Source organism: Prunus avium, chromosome 2 (genome assembly GCF_965620075.1).
Source record: "Prunus avium chromosome 2, drPruAviu1.hap1.1, whole genome shotgun sequence".
Classification (NCBI taxonomy): domain Eukaryota; kingdom Viridiplantae; phylum Streptophyta; class Magnoliopsida; order Rosales; family Rosaceae; genus Prunus; species Prunus avium.
The window spans coordinates 11,854,919-11,867,858 of record NC_142285.1 but is presented as its reverse complement, the minus strand read 5'-3'; the positions used below and the strand labels follow the sequence as shown (position 1 = coordinate 11,867,858).

The window sequence follows — 12,940 nt, the reverse complement described above, 5'->3', positions numbered from 1 at the left end:
CCGCGCAAACGAAATGTTTTATAAAGTATTCCTAAAAGAATAAGGCAATTAATAAGCCAAGAACATACAAGGAAGACGAGCACAACACATCATGGGAACTCCAATAGGCCGATTCATATAGTCGCCGTAGGTATATATATATATATATATATATATATATATATATATATATATATATATATATATATATATATATATATATATATATATATATATATATGAGGGACACACTTTAGGGTACGCGACAAATATTTCTTTTTCTACAATCCAAACCTTCTAATTTTCAAGTCTTCATTCATAGATCATCTAATTGCAAGTAACAAAATAGACGAACACGGTATTTCAAGCAAAGACTAAAACAACAATCAACTAATTGAGTGGTCAAATAATTTTGAATTCAAGTAATTTTTTTAAAGAGATGATCTTGAGGAAATATCTAAAAATTAGACAGTTCGGAACATTGAAAAGCAATGTGTGCTAGGCCCTACAAGCCAGTTCCCCATTTAGAATGTTCGCATAAGACCTCCAAAACGTAAGACCGCCACTGCTATAAGGGTGTTCCTCAAACTACCATAACCAACTGCCTTAATGCACACTATGCGAATGAAACATTTTAAAAAGTATTCCGAAAAGAATAAGTCAATTAATAAGCCAAGATCATACGATAGAGACTGGCACAACGCCATCATTGGCGCTCCAATAGGCCGATTCATATATTCGTCGTAGGTATATATATAAAGTAGTTAAATAACTAGTATCATAGAGCAACCAATGGAGTTGCTCCTTTGAGCGCGTACTTATCTTAGAAGTCGTTGCTTGTTTTTAAATCTTCAATCCATCCCTGGCTGGTGCTAGCCCATGTCATGCATTCTAGGTAGGAAACTTGTCATATTCAATCCTAACCTGTCATATTCAGTTAACCCGAGTTTTGGTGACAAAAACATATTCAATAGGTAGAGTTTTACAAAAAATAATTGGACGCGTACCGAGTACCTTTTTATGAATGATAATGCATCAAAATGGCCAATTAGAAAGGTCGTCGTCCATGCAAATTAGTCAAATTAATTAATTAATTAATTACAAAGTAGAAACACACTGAAGTGGTTCACATTTGCAAGATTAGAATGGCCAATTAGAATGGTCGTCCATGCAAATTAGTCTAATTAATTAATTACAAAGTACAAACACGCTTTGCTAAACATTTCGAAAGTATTACCTGCCAAAAGATGTAATTATCATTCAGACTCTTCTAGAAGTGAGACCTTGAATCTCAAATAATATTCTATATCAAACGTTTCTTCATTCTTCTTTATTAACAACTTTCATTATTTCAATAAACTACATAATAATTTACATCTACACACTCCTTAGGTTTCAAAAACTTGCATTCACATTTGCGTCTCCAAAAGGTAGCAAATATAAACTGCCCCCTTGTACAACGGTTTTTCTTCAGTACTTTGATGTATCCATACATCAAAGCATCAGACATGTAATTGCATGACCATGATGCAAATATGCAATTGCATTTCAGCGTTTATTTGCACACAGGCGTTTAGGCGTTCAGCATTTCAGCCTTTGGATTTCAAATATGCAATTGCATGACCATGATGCAATTCAAGAGTGCCTGTGCGCAATTAGAATGAATATTAACATGTTTTTTTAAAGAAGATTCCAAAATTATATATATGTTACATTTTATTTCATACACTTTAAAAGTGCAAATATAACATTAAAGTAAAAATGAGGAAGTCATAACAAGAGGTCCTGGGTTCGATCCCAGGCGCTTGCGAATAGAGCAGACTTTGTTGGGAGAGGTCCCCGCTTTGCGCCCGACAGTACCTTGAGGGTTAGTCCCCGCAATCGCGCGGGGGATACCTTGGTTTTCACCAAAAAAATGAGGAAGTCATAGTTTTGTATTGGATAGAGTGAGTGAAGGGTTCAACGAATTGATCCTTTTGTACATGAATGGACGATTCAGATTGAAGCATGTCCATTTCATCGAATCGTTATTGTTAAATTCCAGTAAATTTCATTTATTGGTTAATTGAATATATATATATATATATATATATATATATTCACTTAATGATCGGGGTATTTTACTCACATTATTTTCGTGAGGTAAATTCACATTATTTTGAGTATTAAAAAAGTCACTTTTTTTAATTATGAAAATAGAGGATTATTTTATGAAATTTTTTATTACAATAAATATATTAACGATGATGAAGCAAATCAGAAAATAATTAATAGAACAAATCAAAATTAATTCACTTTATTTTGAGTATTAAAAAAAGTCAATTATTAATACTAATCTAGTAAATTTGATTTCAGGGTTAGCGTTGAGATTTTAAGGGCCCTGTGTGAAACTTAAACTGTGACCTACAAATAATCTTACAAGAAAATACTACAAAAATGTAGTCTACCTTCATATAATCAAATTTATAAGTTTTAATGTTTCAATTTGAGAAAGTTAAATACAAATATGTTCGGTATAAAGACTAGATTTGTTCTTTTAGTACTTGTTAACTATATGAATACTTTCTTTTTTTTGTTACATTGGGAGGAAAGAAACCCCTTGTGGTTTCGAACTTGGGTGTCAAGTAGGGGGGAAGGGGGAGGCCATCACTGTGGTACCTGCTCTTGACAACTATATGAAGACTTGTATATAGTATGGTATAATTATCAAATATACACACATATATATATACAGGGAGCTTCATTTGAAGGATCCTTCAAATAAGCTTATTTGAGGGACACCCTTGTAGGGCCCACTCCATATTGTTTCCAAGTGTTGTTTTTGTAGTTGTGTCTCCTTAGGAGGTGAATTGAGGATTTCAGACCAATTCAGAGGAGTGAGGTAAATATTTAAGATGTTTGATTTCTGGAAATATGCTTTTAGAGGTTAAATTCTTGAAGTTTTGTGGATTGTTCCAAAGTTAGGTAGAATTGTGAACCTATAGGAATGTCTGGATCGAACCCTTGGGCCACTTTGTGGCGGCCCATTGAGTTCTAAAATACTCCCCACGTCGTCCCGAGCATGACGGTATGCTCGGATTAGCCTTTGGTTACCGTTTGACAATCGAACGGATACTGCACCTATTATGCGATATTCGGGTTTGATAGGTTTGGACCTTTCGACCAGTTCCATTTTCAATTATATTATTCCATGTACCTCTAGGATAGTGTAGGAACTTGTTAATTGAAAATCGGAGTCCCAGATACTCCGAATTAATGACTCTAGGGTTAGGCGAACCAATCGTCGTCCAAACAAGCGATTGGCTTAGATCTGACCGCTCGATCGAGACCAAATCCTCAGGACATGATTAGTAGACCTTGTCGGACCCTTACGAACTTCCTTAAAGGTCATGCACACACTTTAAGTCATGGGAATTAGGATTTTGAGTTAATGTTCGTGGTTGGGTGCTTTTATTGATTAAGTTCTCATGTTCTTTCAAATAGGTACTCAGGCTCCACATACTCCCCAAGAGGAACCCTCTCATGGTCGAGCAGCTCTGGACTTGTTGTGAGTGGAATTGCTTGCATAAATGTGATTTGATTGGAAATTGGTTTATTTTGGGTGAATGAGGTTATGGGATTTGATTATCGGGCTAGTCTCAACTTTTACAATGTGATATGGGATTTCCAAGGATTATTATTATTATTAAAGTATATGAATTTGGGTTTCGGACTGTGGTGATTTTGAATTTGATGACTTTGGGTATGTTATGGATTTTGGTTTTGGTGTATCCGTCTATGTGGTTATTGGATTTGATTATCAGTATCTTTGAGATTTTCGGCATTGGTATATATATTGATGGGCTATGGTTTTGGAATTTTAAATATGGTGTATTGGAATTTATTATCTTTGTCTTATGGGATTTTCGGAGGTTGTTATGTTTCCTAAGTATATGAATATAGTATTTTGGATATTATTGAAATCGAATGGGTTTATTCTAGTTTTGGTGTTTTTCTTGATTATGATTTTTATGGTTTTCATAAAGGAAGTATGGGTGTTATTTTATTATATATATATATGTATATATTTATGTTATTTGGAAATGTATATTTGGAAAATGGAATTATGGATTGCAACATTACATATACCTTCCCTTGGATACTGATACTTGGATACGAATGTTATCCACACGTGCGATGTATTGCCAGTGTGTAGGAGGATATTAAGCACCCTTGGCGGGGTGTGCCGTAGGCCCTTGTAGAGGCAGTCAGCGTGCGTAAGACTTGTTGACTTGTTTCAGCCACACGTATTGTGTTGCCGACGTGTGTGCTGTGGAGCAATAGTCCCTCGGTTGGACTGCTCAATCCTAGTCACGTCACGGGGTTGATGCTATCCCGTGGTCTAGTCAAACAATCCCCCGGTTGGATTGTTTCCTCGGTACTTAATGATGGTGTGGTGAATGTGTGTGCGTGTGTATATGTGTATCTATGTATGTATACAGGTATATGTGCAGATTTATTTCCAGGTTGAGGTTTCTTGAGCATGTGCATTGAGAGTACTCTACACAAGTATGAACATTTGAAATGAAGTCCGGAATTGAGATTGGATATTTAAAAATTATTTGGCATATTGTGTTTTTGCAAAGGTATGGTTGCGGGAAAAAGGATTTTGGGTTTTGATGATTATATTTTGTATTAATGGGATATTTTTTGTTTGGGTTTGAATATACGGTTTTACAATAAGGATTAAAAGAACAAGTTTACATCGTTTTTCCAAGAATTTGAGAAGTATTAATTATATAGTTTTCCTTATCGTATGTTATGACATGAACGTACTGAATTGAATTATTTTCAAGTATCGGATGGTATATATGTACGTATACAAAAGATTTTATTGCATGACATTATTTTCTAAAACGGAGGGGTTATTTATATTGAATATAAATTATGTTTAAACCATTGTTTTCATCCACTCACATTTTCTATTTTGCGCCCTCCAGGTTCTACATATCTGAGGTCAAGACCACCACATTGAGGCATCGCCGCGGTCCGCACTATAGGAATTCCTCATTTATCTTTGTCTACTTTCCTTTTCCCCGGATTGTAAACTTAATCTTTAGTTGCTCCGCTTACTCATTTTGAGCTTGGGTAGAAGGCATGAAGCCCATTTGAATAGTCTTAACTGTTGTGCATGCCCTTACCTTGTGCATGATGGAAGTTGGGTTTGTTCTGACACTTGTTTGCAGGTACTATAAATTTGGAAATGTTCTAGTTACAAGGGAGACTGCTGAAATTTCGACAGAAGTTGAAGCCTTTATCAGTTTAAATTAGGGCTAAATAACGTTTCTATTGCGATTGAGACTGCAATAAAGATTACGACTGAGATTTCTATTGCGATTTCCAGAATCCAAACAGTATTTTATGAGTTACGATTTGCGGATTGAGATGTACGATTTTTTATTTCTGATTCATAATGGAGTAGGAGCTTGGTCTAAATCCAATTAGAGTCTAAGCAATATGATCTGCGAGAATTTAGATGAAAATTTACTAATCTACTTGGTTGAGAGAGCTTCAGATAAATGTGAAGCTGACGTCTCAAAGTGACACTAATCACTAGCCCTACGCGTGCGCCAGTTGGATTTTTTTTTTACTCAGTTTATGCATGTGCCCCTTAACTTTTATAATACTGTTTTTCCTTTTATATTTTATTTAATAAAATGTAAACATATTGTAAGTGTACTAATTTAGTCTTATTTAATAACATATTTTCTCCAATGCGAACGTCTGGATGTTATTATCGTGCGGACGTAATCTATTTTCTACTACCCCTCATTGCTTTCCTTCTTGTTTACAATGTCATCCACACGATAATAATGTGTAGACATCCGGATGAGAGAATAACTGATTTAATAAAATATTTTTGAATTTAACATTTTCTTTAACTAAGGTTAATTTCGGGATTTTGAATGTTTCACTTTTAAGAGTTTTTGCCTTTATATTCACTTTTAAGAGTTTTTAGATATTCATTCAAAGATCATCTATGCAAAAGAATCACTTGAATCTGAAACGATTTGACCAATCAATTAGATGATTGCCATAGAAGTGCACTAACTCCACTATTGCAGCATTCTCCCCGAGCATTCTTGAAACCAAAGATTTGAATTCTTGTTTATAACTTGGCAATTTAGTTTCAATACAAGGATTTGCAAGATAGGGGATCTTTGCTCGACCATGAATAATGACGATGTCACCATCGTTCAATTAGCCAGAACATATATCTTTCAACTCCAATTGGAACAATACCTCAATAATATCCCTTTTGAAAAAGTAGAGTTAGTGCACTAGTAGAGGAATTCATAAACACTGGAACTTAAAATGATGTAAATTAATGTTTTAAAATTTGTAAAGTTTCTTATTTGGCTAATGGTTTTACACATGAAATTTACTATTTTAAAACTTCTATTCTCTTGGAATTTTAGAAATGACAACTATTTAGATAGAATTTAAAGTTGAGATTTCTGCAATTCAAATTTCATGTTTTTGTTTCCATGTGGAATTTCTAAATTTCTATGTTTTTTTTTAAATCCAAACATGGGAACTGATGTATGTCAATATAGAAATTCTGATTTTTGTCTCACTCCAAAGTTTATTTCCCACATCCAATCGCACAATTAGTAACATTTAGAAAGAAAGAAAAAACTTGTAATTTAAGAAAAAAAAAATAAATTATGCAAATTGACCGAATAATTTTGGAATACTCGTCCACAACAAGACCATCCTCCCATTGCGAAGTAACGTCTGATCTTTTTAACATGTCCGCTAATGTAGTGGCGGACCCATGAATATTTCAGTGGAGGAGCAATTTTTAAAGGCTAAGAGCTCAAAAAAAAAAAAAAAAAAGATTGACGACTAAATATCCTTATAATTTAAACAATACTAATGTTATTCATAATTAATTGAAAAAATTAACATTACAATTAACCTACAATTGTTGCCAATGAGATTTCATGTCATGAAAACATCGCACTATATTTGCATTACTAATACAAGAAAAAACATCTTTCTCAATGTAAACAACCAAGCTATCACTCAACCATTGATTTCCTACTTTGTTACGCAATGATGTTTTCACAATGTTCATAGTTGAAAAAGCTCTCTCAACCGAAGTAGTTGCAACAGGTAAAACCAAAGCCAATACCAATATACAAAGTTGTATATTCTACTCCTTCCTGTATTCACCAATTTTCTGCCAGATTAGTAATTTCGTTCAATGATGAAAACTCAGTGCTGCTCTGCATATCAACAATATAAAGCCCAAGTTGATCTTCAAGCTTCATGAGGTCTCAGTCATTAAATTCTTGAGGGTAAAATTGAGCAAAAGGAAGTATTGTTTGTCAAAAGCTGCAAAATTATAAGCCGGACTCAAATATGACATACAAAGAAGCAATTTAGTATTTACCTCACTGAAGCGATTATTCAATTCCGCTAGTTGCTTATCAATGATAGTAAGAAATAGGTCTACACGATAATAATGGCGGTTTGTGATTTTTTGAGCTTTATGTCGTGATCTCCCTTGTGGTACAAATAAATCATCCATGTTAGGAATGTCAATGTCATTGTTGCCACAAAATATTGATACTTCAAACAAATTATCAAAGTCAGCATCCCTCATGAATTGTAGTTTTTGCTTACATCTTTGGACCAATGTCATTGCATTCACAATATTTTGATCTTTCTTTTGTAATCCCTGTGACAAATCATTTGTGATTCCCAAGATAAATCTCATCAAATATAGGTGAAACACAAAGTCAAAAGTTTGTATTTCTTTCAATAACCTATTTCACAATATCTTTTTGTTGTTGCTCACTAAGTGCATCACGGCGCTTACACGATGCTCCAATAATATTAATGACACTACTAGCTGTTGTGAAAGTAGCAATGTTTTCATTTCCCTTTGCCATGGCTACAAGAGCTAGTTGTAATTGATGTGCAAAACAATGGACATAATATGCTTGAGGATATTCTCTCAAAATCTATGTTTTAAGACCATTGGGCTCACCTCTCATATTAATAGCTCCATCATACCCCTGTCCTCATAGCCTAGGCATGCTCAAATTTGTTGTAGAAATCAACTGCTCAATTGCCTCTTTCAATTTGCTACTAGTCATATCAGAGACATTGGACACCCACAAACCTTTCAATTACTTGCCCCTTTTTGTTCACATACCGCAACACCACCGCCATTTGCTCTCTTATTGAAATATCACATGATTTATCTACCTATATAGAAAAGAATGCATCATCCATATCACTAATAATTGCATCAATGGTTCCAACGGCACAAGAATTGACAAGATATTTTCGAATTTTTGGAGCAATATACTTGAGATCCCCTAGAACGTTCTCAAACACAACAGCACGAACTTTCTCATCATGATCGGCAAGAAATTGCAAAAGCTCCACATAATTACCTTTATTGCTAGATGTTTCGCTTTCATCATGGTCCCAAAAAGGAAGACCTTGTCGCAATAAATATCTAGTGTAATCAAGTGCGGCAGTCAATAGAATGCCATAATTAATACGAGCTTGGTCTGTTTGCTTGATCACAATGGTTTCAACGTGTTGCTTCTGATTCATTAAATCTATACAATGTTGTGTAGCTTTATTGTGAAGACTTCCAACTTGTCCAACATGGTCCCTGAAATTCTCAGGTCCCTTCCTCCAATTTTTAAACCCTTTCTCAGTGAAGACATCACTTCCAACCTTTCCTTGTTTATCAAAGTCGCCTTTAAAAAGATAACAAGGAAGACAAAATGCAACATCTTTTTCTTTACTATACTCCAACCAAACAAAAAAAATCAAACCATTTGACAAGAAAACGTCGATTACTCTTCCCCATAAGTGTTTGGGGCATGTCATTTTGGCTTTTAGTCTGACAAAGACCCCTTTGTAGATAGGCTCTTAGGATTTGTTCGCGAAAATTACCCGAATTATTCAAGGGAGGATGTGAACTACCTGGATTATTTGAAGGAGGATTTGAACTACTCGGATTATTTGAAGGAGGGTTGGAACTAGCCAGATTATTTGAAGAAGGATTTGAACTGCCCGAATTATTTGGAGGATTTAAACTCTTTCTTTTAAAGTACTATTCAATAACTGTATAATTAAAACAAAATTAGGGTTTTATATCTATAACTATGACTAATTGACCATAATTTATCAATTAAATAAGCAAATCAATATCAAATTATCAATTAAATAAACAAATAAAATTTCATTATACCTCGAATCGTGTGTCACGCAGCCTCTTCCTCCTCGAGTTTGCTACTGATCTTATTAATACAGAGAGAGCTAACAAGAAAAAAATTATTAAAAAAAGAAAAAAAAGAAAAAACAAAATTGGCCTTTGCTCAAGGAAAAAAAAAATGCATCCGACTTACTTTGGATTGGCGTACTCAAGAAGGAAAAAAAAACACAGGATTCTTGTGATGCACACTCACTTTGATAAAATTGGGTGATGTTAAATTGCTCCTTTATAAAGAGAATTCTCAATCCCACTTAAATAAGGAATTGTGCAAGCCCTATTAAAGCCCAATTAAATAAAGAGAACTCCCAATCTCATTTAAATAAGGAATTATGGAGGCCCTATTAAAAGCCCACGAAATGGCAGCACGAGTAGGTTTCCTGTTTTGTTTATTTTTTTTGTTTTGTTTTTTTTAAGCCTAGTCCAAAACGATGTCGTTTTAGCCAAGATTAAAAAAATATATAAGAAAAAAGGTAGCGCGTTTTAAAAAGCCTGGTCCAAAACGATGTCGTTTTAGCCAAGATTAAAAAAATATATAAGAAAAAAGGTAGCGCGTTTTAAAAAGCCTGGTCCAAAACGATGTCGTTTTGGCTAGGCTTTGTTTGTTTGTTTGTTTTTTTTTTTTAAAAAGTGCGCAACGCGCAACAGCCTAGTAGTGCAGCGCCCACTCCATGTAGGCATTTCGTCGAACACCTAGCGTGCGTCTCCTAGTCTAAGTAGAGGTGCAAAATGCAGCACCTCTTATGAATTTTCCAGTGAGCGGAGGTGCAGGTACACCTCCTTGCGCCTGCACAGCTTCGCCAGTGCCCCGAAGGACTCACAAAGTTATGTGGTTTCATGTTTCACATTGGTATTAACATGCAGTTCTTAGTGAGGAGGTATTATTTTTGTTTTTCCTTCTAATTAACCCATAATATTAGTTCTTTATGGAATGATTAAGGACTTACAATTCAACTTTGCGGTTCTAAATCAAACCTTGAGATTGGCCCTAGATTGGCCTAGAATTGCCTTTTTCGATCTAGGCAATTCTCAATCGGGCTGGTGAAATTGGAATTGGTACAAAAATGCTAAATACAAGATTTCTCCATTCAACTCATTATCATGTTAAGGCACAACAAATAAATGGGTTAAAGTGAAGATTTCTCTATTTAGTTCATTACAGCTATAACTTTAAAAGATTAAACATCAGGTAACAACTTTAAAATGAAGATTTATCTATTAAGTTCATTGCAATTACAACTTGAAAGTAAATGACAGTAAAGAAAATACAATTTATATTACTGGTGCAAGTAAGTAAGCAAGGCCTAGCAACTAGGAATCGATATCAAATGTTGGCAGAGCAATAAACTTAACAGGATAACAATCAGGAGTTGTCAACTAGTTATCTTGGTACAAGAGAGATATTTGAGTTCAAAAAATATCAAGGGTTGCTCGAGTTTGAAGTCTTTTTATGAGAAGAAAAGTTAATTTGAGTTGTGTCTTGCGCTGATGACTTCTCCTTCTATTTATAGAGTTCTTGATCCTCTGAACTAGCACATGGCTGATGAGACTAGAAAAGAACCGTAAGTTATTTGGTTGGTGGCAAAACTGATGAGCTTGATTGCTTCGATCTTTCGGTTGCTTGGAAACTCTTCAATCGTGACTGTCTCTACCAAGTTTGCCAAGACCTACGGTTCAAATCGCATTAAGCCAATCCGATTCAAATATGACCCCTACCCAGCAAAACAACCCCAAATTGTTTGTGCCTAATAAATCTCGATCGTAAAGCTGACCGAAGGGACTTCCTCTCGGCCCTAGCACCTGCCCATGAACTGAAACGTGGCATTTCTTTGGGCATTTGCCTCCCTAAAAGACAAAAGAAAAGCTGCGAAGGCAGAATCCTCTCGGCCTCTCGACCGCGGCATTATCGGCCGAGGCCGAAGGACGCAAGAGCCACGACCGAAGATATTAAGGTCACATCGCCACGTGGCAGCAGGGTCCCACACTTCATTTAATGAAGTAACGCCTCTGTTTATTGCAGCAAACCCACTGGCCGCAAAAAAGCATTTAATGCATGAGGGAAGATGGGAAGTGACTGAAGTCAGAATTTGGTGATGGGAATCAGAGTAAGTTAGGCACAAACATTCTCTCAAATATTCTTACAACTTGAGAGGTCAGGTCATCAACCACCAGACCAGGGCATTTAATGCGTTCTCACGGCCAAAGGTGCAGAACCCACGATCAGGGCGGCAGCCGAGATTTACCGGGATTTATGGGGTCACACCACCATGCTTCACAATCCCAAATGTCGATTGGACTACCCACTTGCTCTGATCAGGCTCCACCATGCAGATTTTCAGCCTCGATTACTCCTCCAAAGCTCCTCCTATAAATACCAAGCTCAAACTACATTAAAAGGGTTCAAACACCAAACCAAAAGCCTCCCACGGAGCAAATTATATTTTCCTGTAATGCACTTTCAATACCTTTACTTGCTTTCCTAGGAGTAGTGATAGATTGTAAGGAAAATCCATTCATCAATATATCATACGACCCTTGATTTTCAAGGCGCCGGAGCACCATCTTTGTTACTCTCTCATCCACCCCATATATCATACGACCGTCGCTCTCCGAGCAACGCGCCGGAGCACCGCCCATAACCCACCATCAACACCACCACTAAACGGCCTTGTAGCTCAGGCCGTGAACCTAACGGTCGAGATCAGTTCCTCTCTCGGCCACAATCGTTTGATTAGGAGTCGAACTCAAACAGGCGCACCACTTAACCATTTTATCCAAACCGCATCACCACCTCGACGCACGGTAGACCGTGCTGGCACGCCCGCGCACAACCGCACTGCATCCAAAAGAAGGACGTCACGTGTTGACGCATATCCCCTCGGCCCGGAGCACCAGGCCGTGAGATTTGCGCAGCCAACACAAATTTAGATCTACGTTGTTTGTACAGAGATGCGGGGGGGACTGTTGGGTGGATGTGGCTAGGGCATGAGGTGGGGGAGGTTGCGGAGGTTGGGATAGGGGTGGGGAAGGATGATAGTGGCAGGTGGGGTTTCGGTGATTGGGTTGTTTTTTTTATTACTTTTTAATTTTTAATTTTTGTTATTTTGTTCTCGGTTATGTTTTTTTTGGGGTTTTGGTTTTTTTTTATTTTTTATTTTGGACCGAAATGCCCCTCAACAACTAACAGTAGTTAGTCTATTTTGACATAAATTAGAATTTGTCTTTGAATTGTTTAAATTGAAAACTACAATGACAAAATTCATCAAATTGAAATGATAAGGACCAAAGTGAAAAGTGGCAAAAGTGCCAACCTACAAGGACCAAAAACAACTTTTTGCCGTATGTTAAATGATTTTATCTATAGCCATGTAATTTGTAAAAATTCAGGATCATTAGGCTCAGTTTGAGATTGATGTCACTTTTTTAAAAAGTTGCTTAAGGTGTGCTTTGGAAATAATCAGCTGTAAAGTAAAGCAGTTTCATGCTCTATAAAACAATATTTTAAAATTGTTATTAGTATAAAAAACAGTGTCTAAACCATTTGGTAAATTTTAATATAAAATTGTTGTAACTGTGGATAATGATTAAAATATACATGATGTTGAAAGTGTTATGTGCTAATCATGTGCTGGTGGTGGTGGTGATGGTGAAGGTGAGGTGGAGGTGGTGGTGGTGGGG

At 36.0% G+C, this 12,940-nt stretch overlaps 1 pseudogene; it reads right to left on the bottom strand.

Moving 5' to 3' along the window:
* Positions 1–7,798: 7,798 nt before the first annotated feature.
* On the bottom strand, positions 7,799–8,857 carry LOC148296515 (uncharacterized; annotated as a pseudogene).
* Positions 8,858–12,940: the final 4,083 nt, after the last annotated feature.